Source organism: Podarcis cretensis (genome assembly GCF_951804945.1).
Source record: "Podarcis cretensis genome assembly, chromosome: 11".
Classification (NCBI taxonomy): domain Eukaryota; kingdom Metazoa; phylum Chordata; class Lepidosauria; order Squamata; family Lacertidae; genus Podarcis; species Podarcis cretensis.
The window spans coordinates 49455091-49476838 of record NC_137180.1 but is presented as its reverse complement, the minus strand read 5'-3'; the positions used below and the strand labels follow the sequence as shown (position 1 = coordinate 49476838).

Here is a 21748-nt window from a genome sequence, read left to right as displayed (position 1 = left end):
TGCTACATACATATCTCTCCATGTCCTTGGAGATAAGGAAGGATGGGGGCGGAATACAGTAGGACTGGCAGGCTCCTGTGCGTCTATTCAGGCTCAGACACCACCTCCTCCTCAGCTGTCCTAGGTCTGCAGTGCTTTCTGCCCCTTCTTCCTCTCTCTTACTCAAGTCTGTTGCTTGTTCAGCATGCTACCATTCTGCCCCACCTCCCTTCATCCTCTGACCTGTGTCCCACCCCACCCCCCACCCCCCACCCCCCACCCCCGGCTCTGAACCTTCGTCTTCTGAGGTTTCCCTAGGGGGCTCTCCAGCTGAAACCTCCCACCACTCCTCATCGGCCAGCCAGCCCCTGACAGATACAGACTTGAGGATAGGATTGTTCCAACTCCCCATGGATTGGTGGAGTACAATGCAAGACTTGCAGGAAAAACTGATTCAGCAATACTCCTCGGCTGGCAGGAGGGTGCTGCAGATATGGTGTATGCTAGCAAAACCCAAACCAGCATAAGGGAAGGGTGGCGGGCAGGGAAGCAGATCTTAGTCAGAACCCAATGCTTTATTGAGGGCAAGTCCCACTTCCGATGAAGGTATGTTTCTCACTCCTGCAAAAAGTGTGGCATTAGTTGGAAAACTCCCACTAGAGTCAACAAAAGAACTAGCCCCCCCCCTATGATTTGAATAGAACTCCTGCACCCAGCTAGAGCATACTAGCAGGGGTATCTGCTGAGGATCTGCTTTGCATGCATCATGTTCCAGCAGTGGCGTAGCGTGGGGGGTGCAGGGGGGGCCGGCCGCACCGGGTGGAACATCTGGGGGTTAGGGTTAGGGGGCGCAAATCCATGGGTTAGGGGGCGCAAATCCACGGGTTAGGGGGCGCAAATCCACGGGTTAGGGGGTGCAAATTACTTGCCTTGCCTCGGGTGCTGACAGCCCACGCTACGCCACTGTGTTCCAGGTTCAGTCCCTGGCATCTCCAGGGCGGGCTGGGAGATGCCTGCCCAAAACCCTGGAGAGCCACTGCCAATCTGTGTAGACACTACTGAGCTAAATAGATTAATGGTCTGAGCCAGGATCAGGCAGCTTCCCATATAAGGCTTCCCAGCCAGAAAGCACGTTCAGATGATTTGGATGGCTCCTTCTCCCAAGGAAGTGTGTAATTAGGATGTGTATTTTATCCACAAGGAAATCAAGTGCGGTTCTTCCTCTGGCTAAAATGTAAATGTTTAGCCGAGCCTCTGACCAGAGGGAATTGTGCAATAATTGCGGAGGTTACCACCCTTTCTTGTTTGTTTTCTTTAGAAACACATGCTCGTTCTTTAGCCTGGAATGATGGCTGGCTTTGGCCTAGACCATGTGAATGTATACTGTGAAGTGAGAAGCCATCTCTAATCTCTAGGGAGAGATAATGGGTGGCTGCTGTACTATTGGCTTGAGAGTTAATTGCTACTCTGCTCCAGAGTGATGTTCCTTATACAAGCATCCTCCAACTTTGGACTGTGGTTTCTGGGCAATGCTGACTGATGCTTCAGGGATTCCTCCACATCTGTCAGCCACAGTATATCCTGCATCAGCAAATTCTAGTGCTGTCCTTCCCTTGGGAAGTTCCACTGTCTATATATTGACGGAAAGAGGGAGATTGATGAAGATAAGAGATACAGGGAGCAGGGGAGAGAGAAGGGGCTTGAGGGAGAGATTCTTGCCCTCCCTCTGCCCACCAGGGATGTATGACATCTGTGTGCAGAGGAATCTATTTCAAATCATTTTTTTCCTATGCAGATTTTCATGGGGAAATGACAACCATTGCCACTTGTGCTGCCAATCTGTCAATATTAATGACTTATTACTTCAAGTCATGAGGGACACGGGTGGTGCTGTGGGTTAAACCACAGGGCCTAGGACTTGCCGATCAGAAGGTCGGCAGTTCGAATCCCTGCAAGCGGGTGAGCTCCCGTTGTTCGGTCCCAGCTCCTGCCCACCTAGCAGTTCGAAAGCATGTCAAAGTGCAAGTAGATAAATAGGTACCACTCCGGCGGGAAGGTAAACGGCGTTTCCATGTGCTGCTCTGGTTTGCCAGAAGCAGCTTAGTCATGCTGGCCACATGACCCGGAAGCTGTACGCCCGCTCCCTCGGCCAATAAAGCGAGATGAGCGCCGCAACCCCAGATTCGGTCACAACTGGACCTAATGGTCAGGGGTCCCTTTACCTTTACTTCAAGTCATGGCTGCGTGTGCATTGTACCCGTCGCAGTCACACTGCATCATGCAGCTTGTAGTCTTGGCAGAAAGATTATCACGTGATTCCGCAAGACTTATTTGCAGCATGAAAACTTTAAAATATTGCAGGGAGGAAAGCATCATGAGAATACAGAATCCCTCTCAGCATGGCGTCAGAGAAGCTCAACCACTTTCCAATGAAAAAGAATGCCTTGGATAAGTCTGCCAGCTTTTTCCGGATAGTAACCCATTTTCAAAGGGGCTGAAAATCTCCAATGAAATCCCAGTTTGATTGTACTTTGGTGACAGCGATAGTGTCTGCCATGAACTGACTGCAAAGAAGGGTGCCCTGGCTGTGTGTGAGCTCACATTTAATGATATGCTGATGAACCCATTGCTTCCTGCAGGTCCCTTGGAATGTCTTTGCTGTTTGTGTTTTCCAAATCAAATGGATTTGACAGACGTTCTGACCACTGAATACCAGTGTAAAACTACGCAGTCTGCTTCTCTGCAAGTTTCTTGCAGACACTCTTCCCATTTCCTCTCTTGTGGTGGAGCCAGCTGGCGACCTTAAAGCCGCACGCCTGCAAAAGTCCCAGGTCTTGAAGCAACAGAACCTTTTTTGCCTTTTAGACTGGATGGGTCTTCCCTCTGTATTGCAGATGTCTACTTCAGTGCTGTCGCTCCATCCTTATTGTGCATTTATAGCGATATATGCTCACAATTGCATAGGGAGGTTACACGTGATTCAGCTTTCAATGCTGCTTGCCCCTGTTAAAGTTCAGGGGCAGACATTTCCCACCAGCACCTATTCTGTAAATTGCTGCTGAAATCCGGTCACCTTTTATCCCACAAATATGCTGTGGTGTGGGAGGCTGCTCTGCTTTTGTTGTGCTTGTTAGGAGTAAAGCGACAACGCTTGCAATGACCTACCTGGACCAGTGGGGGGATTCATGTTCACCTCTGTAGATGACAAGCTGTGCAGCACTGGCATTAGCATTGGGCCAGGTAAAAGGTAAAGGTAAAGGTACCCCTGCCCGTACGGGCCAGTCTTGACAGACTCTGGGGTTGTGCGCCCATCTCACTCAAGAGGCCGAGGGCCAGCGCTGTCCGGAGACACTTCCGGGTCACGTGGCCAGCGTGACATCGCTGCTCTGGCGAGCCAGAGCCGCACACGGAAACGCCATTTACCTTCCCGCCAGTAAGCGGTCCCTATTTATCTACTTGCACCCGTGGGTGCTTTCGAACTGCTAGGTTGGCAGGCGCTGGGACCGAGCAGCGGGAGCGCACCCCGCCGCGGGGATTCGAACTGCTGACCTTTTGATCGGCAAGCCCTAGGCGCTGAGGCTTTTACCCACAGCGCCACCCGCGTCCCCATTGGGCCAGGTAAAGAGGTGCTTAAATGCCACTTTCAATCCATAGCCTGCAACATTTCAGAAGGAGAAATCCCAGCACCATCCCACCATCCCTGTCACTTGCTCGCTTGCTTTTCCTTTGCATCTTCTCCTGCCTCTGCCACAGCCTCCCGTGGTGGTCAGCACAGCCTCCCAGAGGCACTTTGGCACGAACCTTTGACAATCTCCAAAGCAAAGGCACACTGACTCACACCAGGGTGCCAGTCTTAAACAGGACCTTCCAGAAGCCAGAAGTGGCTTCTGTGATCTGGGATGTTCCGCTTAAACCAGAACAGTTGCGGGGTATGTCCATGTTCTTGCAGCCCTTGCACATCTAATAATTATTTGGGCTCATTTTTGGACATATCTCATAATTGCCTTTAAATACTGTGCTCTGGGATTCTGAATACATCAGATTAGATGTTTGGCCTGGTGCACAAATCTTTCGGTTGTTTCTCTGGACCTTATGGAATGCAGGCTTCCTGTTTCACCAGCAGGTCAGGACTTTCAGTGTGGCCAGAGAATCGCCTAAACACAATTAGGCCGACACTGCTGGTTGCTGAAATCTCTCCCTCCCCTGCCCTGCTCTCACAACTCAGTGGAGATGCCGGCAGCGTCCCTTGCTTTTCATTTCTGTTTCATTTGGGACAAATTCAATCTGATAACATTACCCACAATATGTCTGTTCCCTTAAGAAACTTGGAAACATTCCAGGGAGCTTTGTGGGTCAGTTAACAGGATGTGCGCAAGGCCAGCTTGACCGCACAAGCATTCCAAGCAATTGCTGGAGGTGTGATTTGTTTTTGTAAGGGCAGCAGCTCGCCCTCTGGTTCAAGGTGGCCAAGGGAAATGGAGGCAGGATGCAATCTAGGCACCCACAGGACACTTCTTGTGATTGTATAGAGGAACTCCTCTCAACTTGCTGATGTGCAACACTGTGCATCTAAAGGGTGCACCAGAATCCTTTCAAACAATTCAGGGGACCCCAAGATACAGCTCTCATAAAGGGAACCCTGACCATTAGGTCCAGTCGTGACCGACTCTGGGGTTGCACGCTCATCTCGCTCTATAGGCCGAGGGAGCCGACGTTTGTCCGCAGACAGCTTCTGGCTCATGTGGCCAGCATGACTAAGCTGCTTCTGGCGAACCAGAGCAGCACACGGAAACGCCGTTTACCTTTCCGCCAGACTGGTACCTATTTATCTACTTGCACTTTGCTGTGCTTTTGAACTGCTAGGAGCAGGGACCGAGCAACGGGAGCTCACCCCGTCACGGTGATTCGAACCACCGACCTTCTGATCGGCAAGTCCTAGGCTCTGTGGTTTAACCCACAGCGCCACCCGCGACAGCTCTCATATTGCATGCTAAAAAAAAAAAAAAAAAACATTGCAGAGGATCTGGCAGTGCAACTCTGGGCTGACACATACTATCTTACATTAGCTGCCCTTGAGTTATGCTACAGGATACTTGGGAAGTCATGTGTGCTGCCTTTGGTAAGAGGTTTCTTCTCTTTAATGTTAGAGCATCTGGGATATATATTTTTTTAAAGCACATACAGCTTTCCCTTGCAGCAAGGCTATTTTCACAACAGCAGCAGCCGAGCCTCCCCACCTTCCTTATCAGGATTTCACATTATTGTGGCTAGTTTGGACTAGTGCATCAACAGAGGAAAACATCTGGGTTTTTGAGGCCCCAAGTAGACTAGAAATCTATCTGAAGCAAAGTAAGTGATGTGCCAAAAAAAGTAACATTAGTCACCTACCCTATTATAGCAAAGTGCCTTTGGCCTCAGTTACCCTATACAGTGGTACTTTGGTTCTCAAACTTAATCTGTTCCAAAACCAAAGCATTGGAAAACCAAGGCACGCTTTCCCATAGAAAGTAATGCAAAACGGATTAATCCGTTACAGACTTTTAAAAATAACCCCCCAAAACAGCAATTTAACATGAATTTTACTATCTAACGAGACCATTGATCCATAAAATGAAAGCAATATTTAATGTACTGTACTATAAAATAAATAAGACAGTATTGCAGATGATAAAAATTAAAATTATTATTATTTTCTTACCTGCACTGATGATAGTCATTCTTTGGATGAGGGACTTTTATCCATTTCCGCATTCACACAATAAATCAATCAATCAGTAGCTGAACTGGGTTCCACACAGTCACAAAAACAAATTAACCAAAAAAGCCTCCAGAACAAAAAAAGCAAAATAAATAGCAAAAACAAAAGCGCCAAACTTAATCTGTTCTGGAAATCCGTTTGACTTCTAAAATGTTCGAAAACCAAGGTGCAGCTTCTGATTGGTGCAGGCGCCCTGGAAATAATAGCCAACAACTGCATCAGATGTTTGGCTTCCGAAAAACATTTGAAAACCAGAACACTTACTTCCGGTTTTTTTGGCATTTGGGAACCAAGGCGTTTGAGTACCAAGGCGTTTGAGAACCAAGGTACCACTGTATATAAAATAGGAATAATAAAAGCCAGGTTTCACAATAATGTTCAAAAGATTGTGTGTAGTAGGTGCACAAGGATTCACCTGATCTCCTGACTTGAATCTCCTGTTTTAATTGCTGTTTTGACTGTTTCACTTATGTTTTAATGGACTTGTCTTGCTGTCCATTTTACTTGATGTTTATTTTTTTTTAATTGACATTGTTTTATTGTGTATTTTAATTACATGTTGAGAGAGAGAATTTAGTTTCATACTTGTGAACCACTTCGAAGCCACTTTGGCAGTTAAGCTGTTTATAAACACCCACCCAGCCCCCAATATTGTTTCCATTTTAGAGATGAAATAATTAAGTTGAGAAAGACTTGTCAGAAATCACACGTTGAGCCGCAGAGAGAGGGGCACCTTGCGTGTGAAGCTCTCAGCTCCAAATCCAGTTCTATCCAGTGGACTATACTGCTTGATTCAAGGAAGTAAGTTTGGGACAATCAAGACCCTGCCAGGAAATGAAGAACTAGCTGCTTTAAAAGCCAAGACAAACACTCCCAAAGTTAGCGACACAATGTGAAAGTCATCACAGCTAGGTCCAATATGAAGAAGGAAGAAGGTGCCTGGGTACTCATAAAATGTTGGAACAGAAACTCCAGGTCCAAACTAGATTGTGGCATTGAAATCTAGACTCCCCCAATCATGCATAAAGCAGGGGGTGGGTGGCTTTTAAGACCAAGGGGGGACACGTAAGAGGTGCTGATCCTTTCCCACTTTGCTGCTGTCTCTCTACCCCTGGCGCTTTCCCATCTGCTAACCTTAAAGTGAAACATAGGCTTTTAATACACTGGAATTGTGAATGGATTTCCTAGGGGTAAGTAATGGCTCCAAGCACATTTAGGACAGTCATGAGACTGGTAGGGCAAAGGTCAAATAGTAGGTAGAGCCACAGCCAATCACAGGTGGAGCCAGCTAATTCTATTTTTGTCCCCATCCTCCTCCCGGTTGACGCCTATACAGGTAACACTGAGATTGAGGAGGAGAATGACAGGCAATGCCACCCCCCTGGATTGGTTGGCAGGCAGGCAGGTGGGCAACTGGGGGCTGGTTGAAGGCAGACTGAGGTTAATGGGGCAGCACCCCATTTGCCCTAATGGACCAGTCCCTACTAGGAGAGACCCAAGTGGGACATTATCCTCTTACAGGTCTAATATTTTGCCTATAGATGATGACTGATGCAGTTGGGATAGGATTTTCCTGATCGATTGTTCACTTTAACTCCTCGGGGAACTGGGGTTTCTTTTTTACCAAGTGAAGAGAGAGATTTTAAAACAGCTTTTCCAGAAACTCAAAGAAAGCTTTCTAAAAACTTGTCAGTACTATTTTTACACCACACACATACACACAGAGGCAAAGAAAGGATTTTGAACCATCAATACAGCAGGAGCTTTTAAGATAGTTTCTAGAGATGCGTTAATATTGCCTTTTAAATCTATGAGAAACCCATTTTGCATTTTTTGCATTACACAACACAATTCCAATCTGATAATGCCATAATTCACCAGCGTTGCAATGCTGGCCTGAGTCTCATTGCTTGTGTAAGATCTATGCAATCCAACCTCCCTTTTGCCCTACAAGCATCTACATGTGGCTTGCCTTATTAGATCTAATAAATCATTTGCAGCCCACAAGCTAATCACCATGAATGATTCTGCATGACTGCTTGGATAAGGATTCTTTTTAAAGGGGTTGTTGCTTTCTAGGGGGAAGGGGCTATTAATGAATTCCAGCGCCTAACAAAAAGGTCAGGTTTGCCTAGAAATAAATGGTCATGGCAGCAAACTGTTTAACCGTAAACGTAATATAACAAAACGCCCTGTGCACTACGTTATGCATGGAAAAGTGGGAAGAACCACCTCACTGTCCCCTGGGCTTCCTTCCTGTGTGGCTGCAGGAGCCGGACCCTGGTCAGCAGGGCTTTCTGGTGGAGAATGGGTGGGAGACGAGTTGGATAAGGAACAGCTGAGAAGAGAGGCAGCTGTTGACGGTTGAATATGCACGAGGTCCTTACAACTGAGGCGGAAGGGAAGGTGTTGGGGAGATGTGGTTGTTAGAAGTTCAGTTGTGGGGCTAGAGCTCTGGTTGAGCCAAAGCCCAGTGGTGAAAAGGTGCTGGGAAGGAACTTGAGGGGTTGGTAGGTTACATGGGGAGGTGTAAGTCCTCAGCTTAGGCCCAACTGGTGGCTTAGCAATGAACTGCTTGTGGGTGTTCAGTGGAGGAAACCCTGTCCCTAATGAACACTGAACAATCCTGTGGCCAGGGATATTTGTGTGCAGGAAGTGGGGGTATGGATATAGTGGCAGGGATATAGAGCCCTGTCCTGGAAGCCCAACAAAAAGTGCAATGTTTTCTTTTATGCTTTGGCTAGTTGTATTTCATTCTAGGGCCAAAGTAGGCAATCCAACAGAGATTGGTACCCAGAGTCCCTGTTTCTTTAAGTGTTGACCAATAGCAAGAGCAGGGGTTATAATTCAGGCCAGGAACATGACTCTGGGGGAGGAATGCTTACCCCTGACTCCTGTAATTTTCCTGATCACCTTCCTGATCATGGGTGTAGGCAGGGTTTTTGTTGGGGGGGACAGAACCTCCGTTAACCATGTATTTTTATTTATTTTTATTTAGGGGGAGCAAAAGGTTCCTTCCTCTCCGCCCCACTGGGGAAAACATAATGTGCACACATCCTGAATATGTTCAGTTTCCCTATTGGGGAAACCAGTTGCTTCAGGATGGTGGAGGTTTTTACTGGCAAGATAAAAGGGGACTGAGTTAGGATGCCCCCCACCCCTCATTTTTGTTCTACAGCTGACACTGACCAACATGTAAAGAGGCAGGAGACCCAATCACAGATCTCTGCTACGTTGTCTAGTCTGGCAACTTACAAAATTATGTGCAGTGATGGATATTAGCTTTCCATGTTATCATTCCAGTTACTAAGGGCATTTCCAGATTGTCATTATTTTTGATTGGTAAAGGTAAAGGGACCCCTGACCATTAGATCCAGTTGTGAGCGACTCTGGGGTTGCGGCGCTCATCTCACTTTACTCGCCGAGGGAGCCAGCGTACAGCTTCTGGGTCATGTGGCCAGCATGACTAAGCCACTTCTGGCGAACCAGAGCAGCGCACGGAAACACCGTTTACCTTCCCGCTGGAGCGGTACCTATTTATCTACTTGCACTTTGCCGTGCTTTCGAACTGCTAGGTTGGCAGGAGCAGGGACCAAGCAACGGGAGCTCACCCCGTCGCGGGGATTCGAACCGCCGACCTTCTAATCGGCAAGTCCTAGGCCCTGTGTTTAACCCACAGTGCCACCCACGCCCCCCCTTTTTTGAGTGGTACTCAGTTGCAAAAGCAGGTTGTTCAATTAAAGTTGATTGGGAGATCTTGCACAGCAAACCCACCTTCCCCAAAGATCAGGCTTTTTCTGGTAAGGAAAGTGAGTGGGGAAATGCATTGGAAAGTGTGCTTGTTTTGACACAACATCATCTAACCTCCCCACAAACAAATCAGGCTGAACGCTCAATAAGCAGGTTATCTGGAAGCACCCAAAAAGCACTGCTCTGCATGTAGGGAAAAGAGAGAGCAAAAGAAAAAACATTGGTTGGCACCAAAGGAATTGCCAAAGGGAGACAAAGGGAAGCCATTTTAATCTGTCGTTACCTAATTAATCATACCGATTAATTGATTAATGCCTTCTGCCTAACAAAAGAGATAAGCAGTGTGGGGTGGCTCTGGAAATAGCTACGGGGGGGGGGGAATGTGGGCAATGAAGTACAGACTCAAAAGCTGGCGGTGGAAAGAGACAAAAAAAAGATATGAAAGACAAAGGAATGGGGAAGAGAAAGATTTTACATGATAAAAGCAGTTACAGATAGGTAGCCGTGTTGGTCTGCCATAGTCAAAACAAAAAAAATTCCTTCCAGTAGCACCTTAAAGACCAACTAAGTTAGTTCTTGGTATGAGCTTTCGTGTGCATGCACACTTCTTCAGATACACAGTGTATCTGAAGAAGTGTGTATCTGTGTATCTGAAGAAGTGTGCATGCACACGAAAGCTCATACCAAGAACTAACTTAGTTGGTCTTTAAGGTGCTACTGGAATGATAAAAGCAGTTGTTGAATGCATGTCATCTGATTCTCAAGCACCGCAAAATACTGAACACCCCCCCCCCAAAAAAAAGAATCACACAGACTTTTGCAGAAATATTCAATTTGGATCACAACGAAAAGCTTTAGTGCAAGGGTTCCTCTGGTATATGCTCCAGGATACAGCCTGATCAGTGAAGTGAATTGTTAGTGTAATCGAGCTTAATTAAATGTGTATACAGTACCTGGCATTCAAATGGGTTCCTTAGCTGTTAGATTTATAGCCTCGATGGAATAGAGGGCTGCCTTCAGACAAGGCATTTTAGGCATTAGGCGTCATTTTTTTTTTAAGGGATTGTCCAGTGCGATCAGTTGCAATGCTGAGAATTCCTCGTCTAATCCCGTTTTTATGGAACCCATCCTAGAGAAATAAAAGACATTATCGATTAGAGCTGATCTGTGGAATCCGAGAGATAGCAGCATGAGAAATGTTCCTTTCTCTGTACGGAGCTGCCGTCCCTGCTTTTATGGCAAATTAATAAAAAACTTATGTTGAGGCAGGCTTCCACAAATGGTAACCTGCAAAATGGAATCCAGCCCCCTGCCAGCAGTGGATAGCGACTGCTCAGGAGCTTAGGAAACGCACTGTTTTTGCTGACTGAGAAGGTAGAGCGGGGAGAGAAAGCAGGCCGCTTCATCCATCTGCCCTAGGCAGCATTCAGCTTTGTGTGTCACAACCTTGTATAGCCCTGTGTTAGGACAACTGGCTCACAAGAAGCAACAACACAATAAATGTGAAGGCTGCTGTGTTTATATTGTAAACCGCCCTGGGATCCTCGGATGAAGGACAGTATAGAAAATTAATTGACAAAAACAAATTAATAAATGTAAGATTCCAGGGTGCCATTGTTGCTTTTGAGGCTTGGACAACCTGCTTCTGTGCTAGTTTTTATAGCTCCCATAATATCTGCGCTATTTAGGTATTCCTTTGCAAATAAACAGACTATTGTGACAACACCCAAGCCAGGGCTTTCTCTTTTCCAGTGGAAACAGACTCCATAAAAACTAGCCATCCGAGTCACCCCACCCGACTTCATCTTAACCATTATCAGGACCAAACTAGATGTGATGTTTTGGAGTAAATGCAATTAGTGTGCATTTTTTGTTTGTTTGTTTGTTTGTTATCTAAATAAACTGTGGTCCATGACATGTCTGGATTTGTGGTTTGAAGACGGGAGATGGCATGCCCATCGCATGAACCGTTCGTATTGATTTTTAATTGTATTTTATTGCTTACTTTATTTCTCAGGAACACTGAAAAGACAAGGTGCTTTCTGTGCGCAAGTTCTGTTAAGCGCAATGGAACTTCGAGGTCAGCTTAAGTCCCTCTGAAATAAGATATCAGAGCACTCCAAATCATTTGCCCATGTACGTACACAGAAAATAGGCAACACATGATGATCTGCATTGAATCAGTCGTAATGCACCCCTAATTATAATCTGAGAAGGGGGAGTGAATGTGACTCTCATGAAGGGAGCCTGCACCTCTGAATTTGCCTCTACACCACTGCTCTGCACACAGGAGAAAAGCCTTTCCTGTCCTTTTGGCATAACTGGTTGCAATTACATGCCTATTTGCAAAATGACTTATGCAGAGCCTCATGGATGGAGAAGGATTACATAAGGTTTATATCTGTCCTCAGATATAAGTGCAGATGTCCCCCAGGTCCTATTTTAAATGCAAAGGCTCCATCTTGGATAGCATCCCACTTTCTAGCCCTTTGATATTTTCCTGTAATGCTTCTGGACATGCGATATACATAATCCTCCCAGAAAATGGAAAAAGAATGAGGCTCGGAGTTCCATTTGCCCACCTCTTTATACCTCTCTCTAGCCTATAATGAAAGCAAGCTGTGTGGTCTTCAGTAGAAATGAGAACAACTTTTTCCTCTTAGCAACATTTTGGATAAGCTGCTTCTGTTGTTGATGGTATCTTTGGGGGTGGGGTATGTTTATTCTTTTAAATGGAAGATGCTGGTATGAGAAACATCAGAATAATTTAAAGACCATAGGCCTTTCAACATTGATTTGGGAGAGGGACAGATAATTCCAGTCAATTAAACAGATACAGTGGTGCCCCGCAAGACGAACACCTCGCAAGACGGAAAACCCGCTAGACAAAAGGGTTTTCCGTTTTGGAGGCGCTTCGCAAAACAAATTTCCCTATGGGCTTGCTTCGCAAGACAAAATGTCTTGCGAGTTCCTGCGGTTTTCCCCCCCTTCCCCCCCTTTTCCTAAGCCGCTAAGCCGCTTATCAGCTGATCCGCTAAAAGCCGCTAAACTGATAATAGCGCTAATCCGCTAAGCTGTCAATGGGCTTGCTTTGCTAGACGAAAAAACCGCTATATGAAGAGCCTCATTGATTTCGTCTTGCGAGGCACCACTGTACATACAGATGGTAACATTGGCACCAGAAGTAATGGCTCCTCCCCAGTTCCTTCCCCAGCAGCCCAAGGCTCCAACGTCTTGTTTCTTGTTGCTCCACTCTTTTCATTTCTCAGCATGTTCTAGGAGACCAGAGGGGAGGGAAGCAGCAGATGGGGCTCCCTAGATTCTTCAGCAGCCTGCCTCATTTCTGTCTCCTGCTCCCCTCCTCTCCTGCCTTTGAGTCTGGACTGCTCTCTGCCACAGAATCTTCCTGCTCACTAAACCCTGTTCCCTCTTCAGCTTCTGACACCTCCTCCTCCAGGTCTGCTCCCTCTTCTCCCCCTGACCACTCACAGTCGTCCCACCACCATTCCCCTGGTACTGAGCCTTAATCCCTTGGAGGTTCCCCAGCTGGTGCCCTCCAACCACTTCTCTGCCTCCAGCCAGTCCATGACACTTGACCACATACAGTGAAACTTAATACATTCCGGGAGTCCATTTGACTCCCAAAACGGTTCAAAAACCAAGGCACAGCTTCAGGAAGCTGCTGCAGCCACTCAGAAGCCTCAGAAGTCATGCCGGATGTTTGACTTCCAAAGAACATTTGCAAACCGAAGCAATTATTTATGGGTTTGCGGTGTTCGGGAGCGGATTTGTTCAGCATCTAAGCTGTTCGGGAACCAAGGTTCCATTGTATGTGCCAAGATCCAGCACATGGCCATTGCACAACACAAGGATTGCTCCAAGGGGTAGTGGGTGCCCCTCCAAAATACTTCCTGCTCATCCAGCACTATGCTAAGGTCCTATGTAGCATGGATGAAATTTTTGTACCCCATATAATGCTCTTTGCCACCCTACCAGGCACCCAAAATTAGATCATCTGGAGTGACTTTGATGCACCATCTGTCAGCCCCAATGGGAATATGCAGTCCCATCTGCATCCAGAAGCTCAGACAGGGAAGGTTCATAGCTCAGTGGCGGCACAAATGCTTTGTAGACAAATGGTCAATCTCCACTAGCATCTTCAAGTAGGACTGGGAAAGACCCTAGGGGCTGGCGAAATTGGCTCTGGGCAGGGGCACAAAAAGCACCTATCAGACTATGGAATGTATGGCGCATATATGTGTGACACCACTGCTGTTGCAGCAAGATCAAACATGGGAGAAGGTCCCATCCTTCTTGCCCTGTGGTAAAGTGAAATTTTCAGCAGAGTGGAGTAGGATGGGTGGTGTTGCTGATACAGCTTCTTGCCGAGGGCACAAGGGACTCTAGGTCTGAAATCCTGGAGAGTGCTGTCAGTCAGTGTTGTCAGTAATGAACTGGATGGACCAATGGTGGAAGACAGCTTCCTAAGTAACCCTCATATTCATCTATGTTATATGATACTGTGCAACACAATTCTACTGTGCTAGAATTGTTGTGAGATCATCTACCAATGTGACTTTTTCCTCCCAAGCAGAACCTGGAATTTTGTATGTAACTCCTTAAGCTTTCTTGAGGGGAGTTTGCTCTGATGCTTAATTCTTATGATGGGTCTAGTGGAGATTTAGGTTTAATGTGTTTCTTGGAGAGAGCACGATATTCTCCTTTTATTTCCCTACGGCTCTGTATGCTTTGAAGATAATTTAAGAATGAAACATGCTTTGGAATAAGCATTAGGATGAGAGCGGAGAAGGGTATTGGATTACCGGCCCCATCTCCCTGCGAGGGCTAAATGTTGTCCTCAGAGAAAAGATACATCAGATCGTAAACTGATGCTATTTGGATGTTAGCCAAAGGTTAAGAATCCCCCACACCCTGCCTAGCATTTCTGGCATAACTATTAAAAGAAAATAATTGTCAATCATAACAGCAATACAAATACATCCACGCCTGAAATCTAAGGAAGTGGGGAAAGGAAGATTAGGCTGGTAGTCAATGCAATTTTACTCAGAGTAGACCCATTGAAATGAATGTACATGACTAAATTGGGGTTATTAATTCCCCGCCTCATGGGTGGTCATGTGAAGTGGTCACTTTGTATAGATTTGCAAACACACTCACACAAATGTTGGTCTGCGGCAGTGTGCAAAAGAATCTGGGTCTATATACAGCCGCTATTTCATGTAATTGGTGTGCCATGAACTGAGAGGCACTATGTGCTCAGATTTATAGGAGCCATTAAGCATCTGGTATATTGCATATGTGTGTGTTCATGTATGTGTGTGCCAGAAATGTCTTTTAAATTAGACCATGTGGAGAAGGCTATACCAGGGCAAATCTTGATGCCCATCATACTATTTTGCATTTCTTCTTCCTCAAATAATTGGAAGGCCCAGGGTTACTAGACAGAATGTTTCTATTATTATTATTATTATTATTATTATTAAGTTTGTATGGACTTACCAACCAACCTTATGCATATTTACTCTTGCCCACCCTATTCATACTTAGTAGAAGTAAGAATTACTAATTTCAGTTTAATTCCCAAGTAAACATGCATAGGGTGCATCCATAGGATATTTTTGTAATATCTTTTAGAGGCGTAGCCATGCTAGTCTGCTGCAGCTAAAACAAGGAGGAGACTCAAACAGTTTACCACAGTATATGCAATTTTTGTAAACCTTACTTAGCTGGAGAACTTGCCTGCAAAATTCAGAGTGGTGTGAATTTCAAAGGGCGGTTGTGCTGAAGTGTGCATACTATTCTGGAAACAGCAGGCTTGGTAGCTTTGCCTTTAAATGTGAACTGAATTGAAATTTCCCCCCATCCCTGGTCTGAAGGCATTGAGAATGTGGGCAGCTGCTTCCCCTCCCATCCAGTGGCTCTCCTGGTACTTTTGCCTGCCCTGTCACGGGTCAATGGTAATGTCTGTCTTTCTCCAACAGGTGAAGGAGGAGCTTGGGTGAAAGGACCAATGGGATAACAAGATGTCAGGGACAGAGGCCGCCCAGCTTCTTGGTGTATTAGAGTTAAAGAGACAAAGTATTACCTCTGGACCAACTCCTGGCAGCCCTATGTTAGTTAGTTAGTTAGTTAGTTATTTTCTATACTGCCCTTTCTCCTGCCAACCTAGCAGTTCAAAAGCACGTCAAAGTGCAAGTAGAAGGTAAATGGCGTTTCCGTGCGCTTCTCTGGTTCGCCAGAAGCGGCTTAGTCATGCTGGCCCCATGACCCGGAAGCTGTACGCCGGCTCCCTCGGTCAGTAAAGCGATACGAGCGCCGCAACCCCAGAGTCGGTCACAACTGGACCTAATGGTCAGGGGTCCCTTTACCTTATACTGCCCTTTACCTGAGGATCACAGGGCGGTTTATAATATTAAAGCACAAAAATACATAATGTAGTTCTGAACCGCCCAGGGATCTTCAGATGAAAGACGGTATACACATTTAATAAATAATAATAGCAAAAGCAATAAACCCGGCCCCACAGCTTAAAAGGCCACAGATTGTTTAATTAGCCGAATGCCTGGGAGAAGATGAATGTGCAGGCCGTAGGTAGCCACTCAGAGAGCCAACACTCTCTGTGGCAAGGTTCTCCGGATCCAATTGATCTCAGCCAGGAGCTCCCTGTGGAATTTAAAAATTGCAGCATCTTATCCCCACACGGATGCTGTTCCCTCCACCGAAGGGTAATAATTTGCAGCCAGAAATGGCATGCCAGTTTCTAAGGGAGCCCGGTTGCTATGGAGAAGAGGGAGGATTCCCTGCGACTGGCAGAGATTCATGCAAGTCCTTTCCTCGGAAATTGCGTTCATCTTTAAAGCCTCACACAAAGGGTCGTTTGGTATCTTGGCTTCACTAGGAGGGTCTCGCTGAGTAGATTTGTGTTGTGTGAAGATGGTTGTCCTTTGATAAATATGGGAACGGCGAGCTAGTTAGTGGGAGTGATTGTTCTTGTTTTCAGTCCCGTTTTTCCTCCTCTAAAGCAATCTCCAACTTTCACTGATTCCACACTCAGCCCAGCAGACTCCTTTAGAAAACTGAAGGATAGCTCAGTCAATAGAGCATGAGACTCTTAATCTCAGGGTCGTCGGTTCAAACCCCACGTTGAGCGAAAAATTCTAGAACAGCCTTGGGGTCGCTTCCAACGCTACAATTCTATGTCTATGTCTAAGAGAATTCCCGTTCATTACAAAATGCTTTCAGTGCCTCTGGACATTGGATAGGCTAGCACTTTCAGTTCCAGCAAAGTGTGCACAGATTTTTAAAGCACGTCCATCTATTACCTTGAAGGTTAGAGGTTCTTCTTGCCTTGAAACCACAGAATAAAAAAACCGTAGAATTTGAAGGGATACCTGTTATGTACTGAGTTGAATAGGATCCAAACTGCAGCAGTCTGATTGGTCCTAGAACAATAGGATCCAAAATGCAGCAGTCTGATTGGTCCTAGAACAATAGGATTCAGAATGCAGCAGTCTGATTGGTCCTAGAACAATGCAGCAGTATGATTGGTCCACAGGAGCCACCCAATCCAGCTCCAGATAGAAGTGAATCCACAACCTGATTGGCCTACAGGAGAATTCCGGAATTAGCCAATCACGTGGAGCCCATTGTGTAAATAATTTATATAAAGCAGATACTTTGAGGGGACTTTCATTCCCTCCTCACCACTATGAGCTGAATAAAGAGCATGAAATCCACTCTTGACTCTGAGTATATTTCAATACCCAAGGGTAGTCTAGTCCAACCACCTGCATACAGGAATCTCAACCAAAACATCCATGGTAGATGGCCACCCAACCTCTGCTTAAAAATCTCCAAGGAAGGAGAGCACACAACCTCCCAAGGGAGTCCTGTCCCACCATTGAACAGCTCTTACTGTCAGAACATTCCCCCTGATGTTTAGTAGCAATCTTCTTTCTTGTAACTTGAATCCATCAGTTGGTGTGGAAAAGCTAATCATGTGTGATACTACCCTCTTATCACATTGAAATCTGAAAGATGTTCTCCTGAGCATAAGCGATTAGGACAAAGCTGTAAAAGTGCTTGAAAGGAAGTAGTAGAATGAGAAGAGGTCTCGGGTCAGATGCCATAAAATGTAATCCAGCTATGAAAGCGTTGCTTCTTGCAAATGTATAACCAGCTACAGAAGTAAGGAGGCATGACCAGGCATTTGTTAGGGCCTCAGTGTAAGCAAAGCCCTCCCTGACCCAGCGGAATTGGTGGCTCTCATTTTATGTGATGCATCCACAAGTCTGGTGCCAGATGCAGGCATCATCATGCCAAGGCCCACACCTCTGCAGGAGACCCCTGTTGACCCCCAGACACTCCAGGCCTTGTTGCTCCATCCTGCCCCTCAGCTGTACTGTCACTGCTTAATTCACCTGCCATCTCTGTGTGTCACAGTCCGGTTTACGGGCGGTCGAAGTCCCAGCTGAGGACATCGGGACTGGGGGCAAGATGGCAGGTTGGGAGCAGGAACCATAGCTGTCAACTTACAGATTTGAAAATAAGGGACCAGCAGCCTTGAAAATAAGGGACCTGCAGCCTCACCTGTTCCAGGCACTCCCAGTCTTCCTGTCCTCCTGCAGTCTGGTCAAACTCATGCTGGTAGCTTCGAGAACACTGTCCAGCCAACTTTGTAACCAGAGGTTCAACTGAATAGAATCTGAATCACATGCACCACAAGGCCTATGCAGCCTCAACTTAAGATTGCTCCCCGGCCTGGCTTTGCACTGCAAAGTTTGCAGCAGCACGTGCAACAAAATGGCGTCCAGCATTTAAAAAACCCCTCAGCTTGCATTAACTAGCCACACACAAGGCATGCAAGCTCCACCCCCCAGTCGTTCTTAGACTTCTTATTGGGTGAGCAACACAGTTGGAGCCTCCCTCCTCCCTGGCCGGCAGGGAGGGAGGGAGAGGAGCTGCTTCCTTTGAAATTTAAGGGACATCATTTAAGGGACATTTAAGGGACATCATTTAAGGGACATGGCACTGGAATAAGGGACACTTGACAGCTATGGCAGGAACGAGAGTCCAGAAGTCAGGGGTCCGAGGATCAGGAAGCAGGGAGTCACAAAGTCAAGGGTCCAAGGGTCAAGAAGCAAGAAGCCAAACACAGCAAGGCAGGAAACGAGTTGCTGTGGCAAAGAGCCGAAGGGAAATCCTGACCTTATATCCCTTCCCAGCTCTTGCCACCAGGTGTGCAGTGAGTTACCAAGTGGTCTCACCTGTGTGGCCGTGCTTTGCCTCTCCAGAACAAACTTAGGAAGGCCCCAGTCCTGCAAAGCCCTATTGGTCACAGGGCCTGGCTCCTGCACGCACTCCTGACACTGGGCATGCAGTTGGTAGGAGCAACAAGGGTGAGGCAATAGGGCAGCATTCTTCACAAGCCTTGCCCTCTTCCTCTGGACAGCTGTGTGAGTTGAGCCCACAAAGGGAAGGCAAGTGAATGGGCACTGCCAGCGGGGACTACCGTGATGAAAAGAAGAAGTGGGTGCCACTGAGACCATCTTGCTTAAAACCTGGAGGCAGAACTAGACAACTATAAAGACAATGTGGAAGAACCCTTGGTTTTCATCTGTCTCCAAAAGGATCCACCGAGAATCCCCTCCCATGCTCTCAAATCCTGTGATTTTCAAAAATAAAATAAACTTACCCCCCCTCCCCTTAACAATTCCTTTTTACTTTTTGTAGGTGTTTTGCCAACCAGGACGGACCTGGTTCTTATTCTGATTGCAGAACTAGGCTTATTTGTTATTCCTTTATTCCTTTCTTTGTTGTTTCTAACTCCCGGTTTTCCTTTTTTGGCCAGATAGCAAGAAACAAATCGCAGCTCGTTCTAGAACATGTTTGCAAAAGAGGGCAGGATCTTGCACAACTTATCTGCTTCGTTGTTTAATCCTAAACTCTCTTGCTGGACTGGTCGTTCAGGAATTATTATTTTAAACCAAAGATGAATGGCTTGTCTTGCTAATCCTTACCTATTGTTCTTCTTCAAGAAACCTGCAAGAGAAAGTTTACTTACAGGCCTGATGGTTTACTCTCACCCCCACTTTGGTTCCATTGTTGCTGTGCACTTATCGCAAATGATTTTTGTGTTGTTCCTGGCATTAACATCATTACTCACATGATACAGGCATGAGTGCTTCCCTCAAATGCTCTGCAACAAAGGAGTTTCAGAGCGTTTCTCAATTTTGTATGGGCTATTACAAATCTCATACTTCTTAGGACCTGGTGGAGTTACACAGTATTACTCAGAGCCTACAGCCAAAGAATTGTGCAGATGCGAAACTTAGTCCTACCGCCACCCACTGCTTCTCGACCTTTTCTCCTTCCTCTGGATTGTATGTCACAGTTTTGCAGTGACAGCAGGAACCACAACAGGCAAACTCCCCGTCAGGATCTCAAATCTAGATGGAGCAGCTCTCTGACCACTACCTCCTGAGCTTCCTCCATTGCTGGCTCATTTCCTTCCTCTCATAAAAAGCAGCTCCTTTTGATGGGCCTTCTGCAAAGCTTTGCCCCAGGAGCTGTTTTCTCCTTGGCTTCTCACTTATTGAGCTATGTGCCTTCCCTTTACTTTATCTCCTCGGTTTCCTGCTTTACTTGAACCTCTTACTTTGTCCCACTTCCTTCAGACTCCATTTTGTTTTCAAACCAGTCTCCTCAGGAGAAAACCCCTCACCCTCCCGCTGAACTTAAGCACTGAGAACTTCCTTGAGAGTCATAGGCGTAGCCAGACTGGGGCAGAGGGGTATCTGCCCCCCCCCCGATCAAGTAGAACAACAGACATACAGTGGTACCTCAGGTTAAGTACTTAATTCGTTCCAGAGGTCCGTTCTTAACCTGAAACTGTTCTTAACCTGAAGCACCACTTTAGCCAAAGGGGCCTCCTGCTGCCGCCGCGCCGCCAGAACACGATTTCTGTTCTTAACCTGAAGCACTCTTTCTGGTTTAACAGAGTCTGTAACCTGAAGCGTATGTAACCTGAAGCGTATGTAACCCGAGGTACCACTGTACTTAACTAACTGACCAATCACGTTGGTTCTGCTCCCCCAACAAAAGTCCTGGCTACGCCCATGTTGAGAGTCCACTCTCTCTCCTTTCATGCCAGAGTTTCCTCTGCTCTGTACCACAGCTTCCTTTTCCACCAATCTTTCCTTCACATTTCTTTATATTTGACCCATCCTAACCTGCACCCTTCAGACACTTTGCCTCTGGGCAGCTCACTGTCCCTTAGCTAAATTGTGGAATGCCTTTACAGTCATTGGTCTACCCTGTAAATAATATTTGTGATTTCTTTTTTCTTTTTAATACATATTTATTAAAGCTTTTTGAATACAAATGCATAATTAATAAACGACATTACTTATATCATAACATAATTTCGTCACTTCTTTGGACTCCCTCACATCTCCCGCTCCCACTTACATTGTTACAAAAAATTTTCCAAGCAAATTACCTACTTGTTTGCATTCTTATCTCCGCTCATTTAAATAAAATCTAGCAATTCTCCAAAAAAATTATATTTTCCTTAATCTCACTTATCGTCAAATTCAGATCTAATTCAGTGGTGGGCAGTTATTTATGATCTAGCATCCTTCTTAACATTCAACCAAATTACAATATTTTTGTAAATAAATCTTGAATTTCCTCCAGTCCTCCTCAACCCTCTCCTCTCCCAGGTCTCGGATTCTACCAGTCATCTCGGCCAGTTGCATATAGTCCATCAGCTGCATCTGCCACTCTTCCAGTGTGGGTAGATCTTGAGTTTTCCAATTCTTATAATATTTGTGATTTCAATCCAATCCAAACTGGCAACTTTTCCTTACTTCACAGAAATCAGACTACAAACTGCAAACTGAGCAACTGAAAGTTCTGAACCATTCCAACAGCACAATATATAAATTTAGGACTACAGTATGTGCTGCTCTGGTTCTCTGGCCACATGACCCGGAAGCTGTACGCTGGCTCCCCCAGAGTCGGTCAAGACTGGACCTAATGGTCAGGGGTCCCTTTACCTATATGGGAAAAAGAGAAATTAGCATAATCCTCCAATATCAATCAGTGGTTTCCCTTTTGTATTTGGAGTACCATTTTGTTTGCTACATGGTTGCAGTCAGAAGAAGAAGAAGAGTTTGGATTTGATATTCCGCTTTATCACTACCCTAAGGAGTCTCAAAGCGGCTAACATTCTCCTTT

General features: G+C 46.0%; 1 long non-coding RNA gene across 1 annotated transcript in view; it reads right to left on the bottom strand.

The window, feature by feature from the left end:
- The window catches only part of LOC307226424, a 34585-nt gene that overhangs the window by 9649 nt on the left and 3188 nt on the right, over nucleotides 1–21748 (bottom strand). The window contains exon 2 of the long non-coding RNA XR_013843405.1: nucleotides 10441–10616. This is a non-coding gene — a long non-coding RNA (uncharacterized lncRNA). The remainder of the gene's footprint in view (nucleotides 1–10440; nucleotides 10617–21748) is intronic.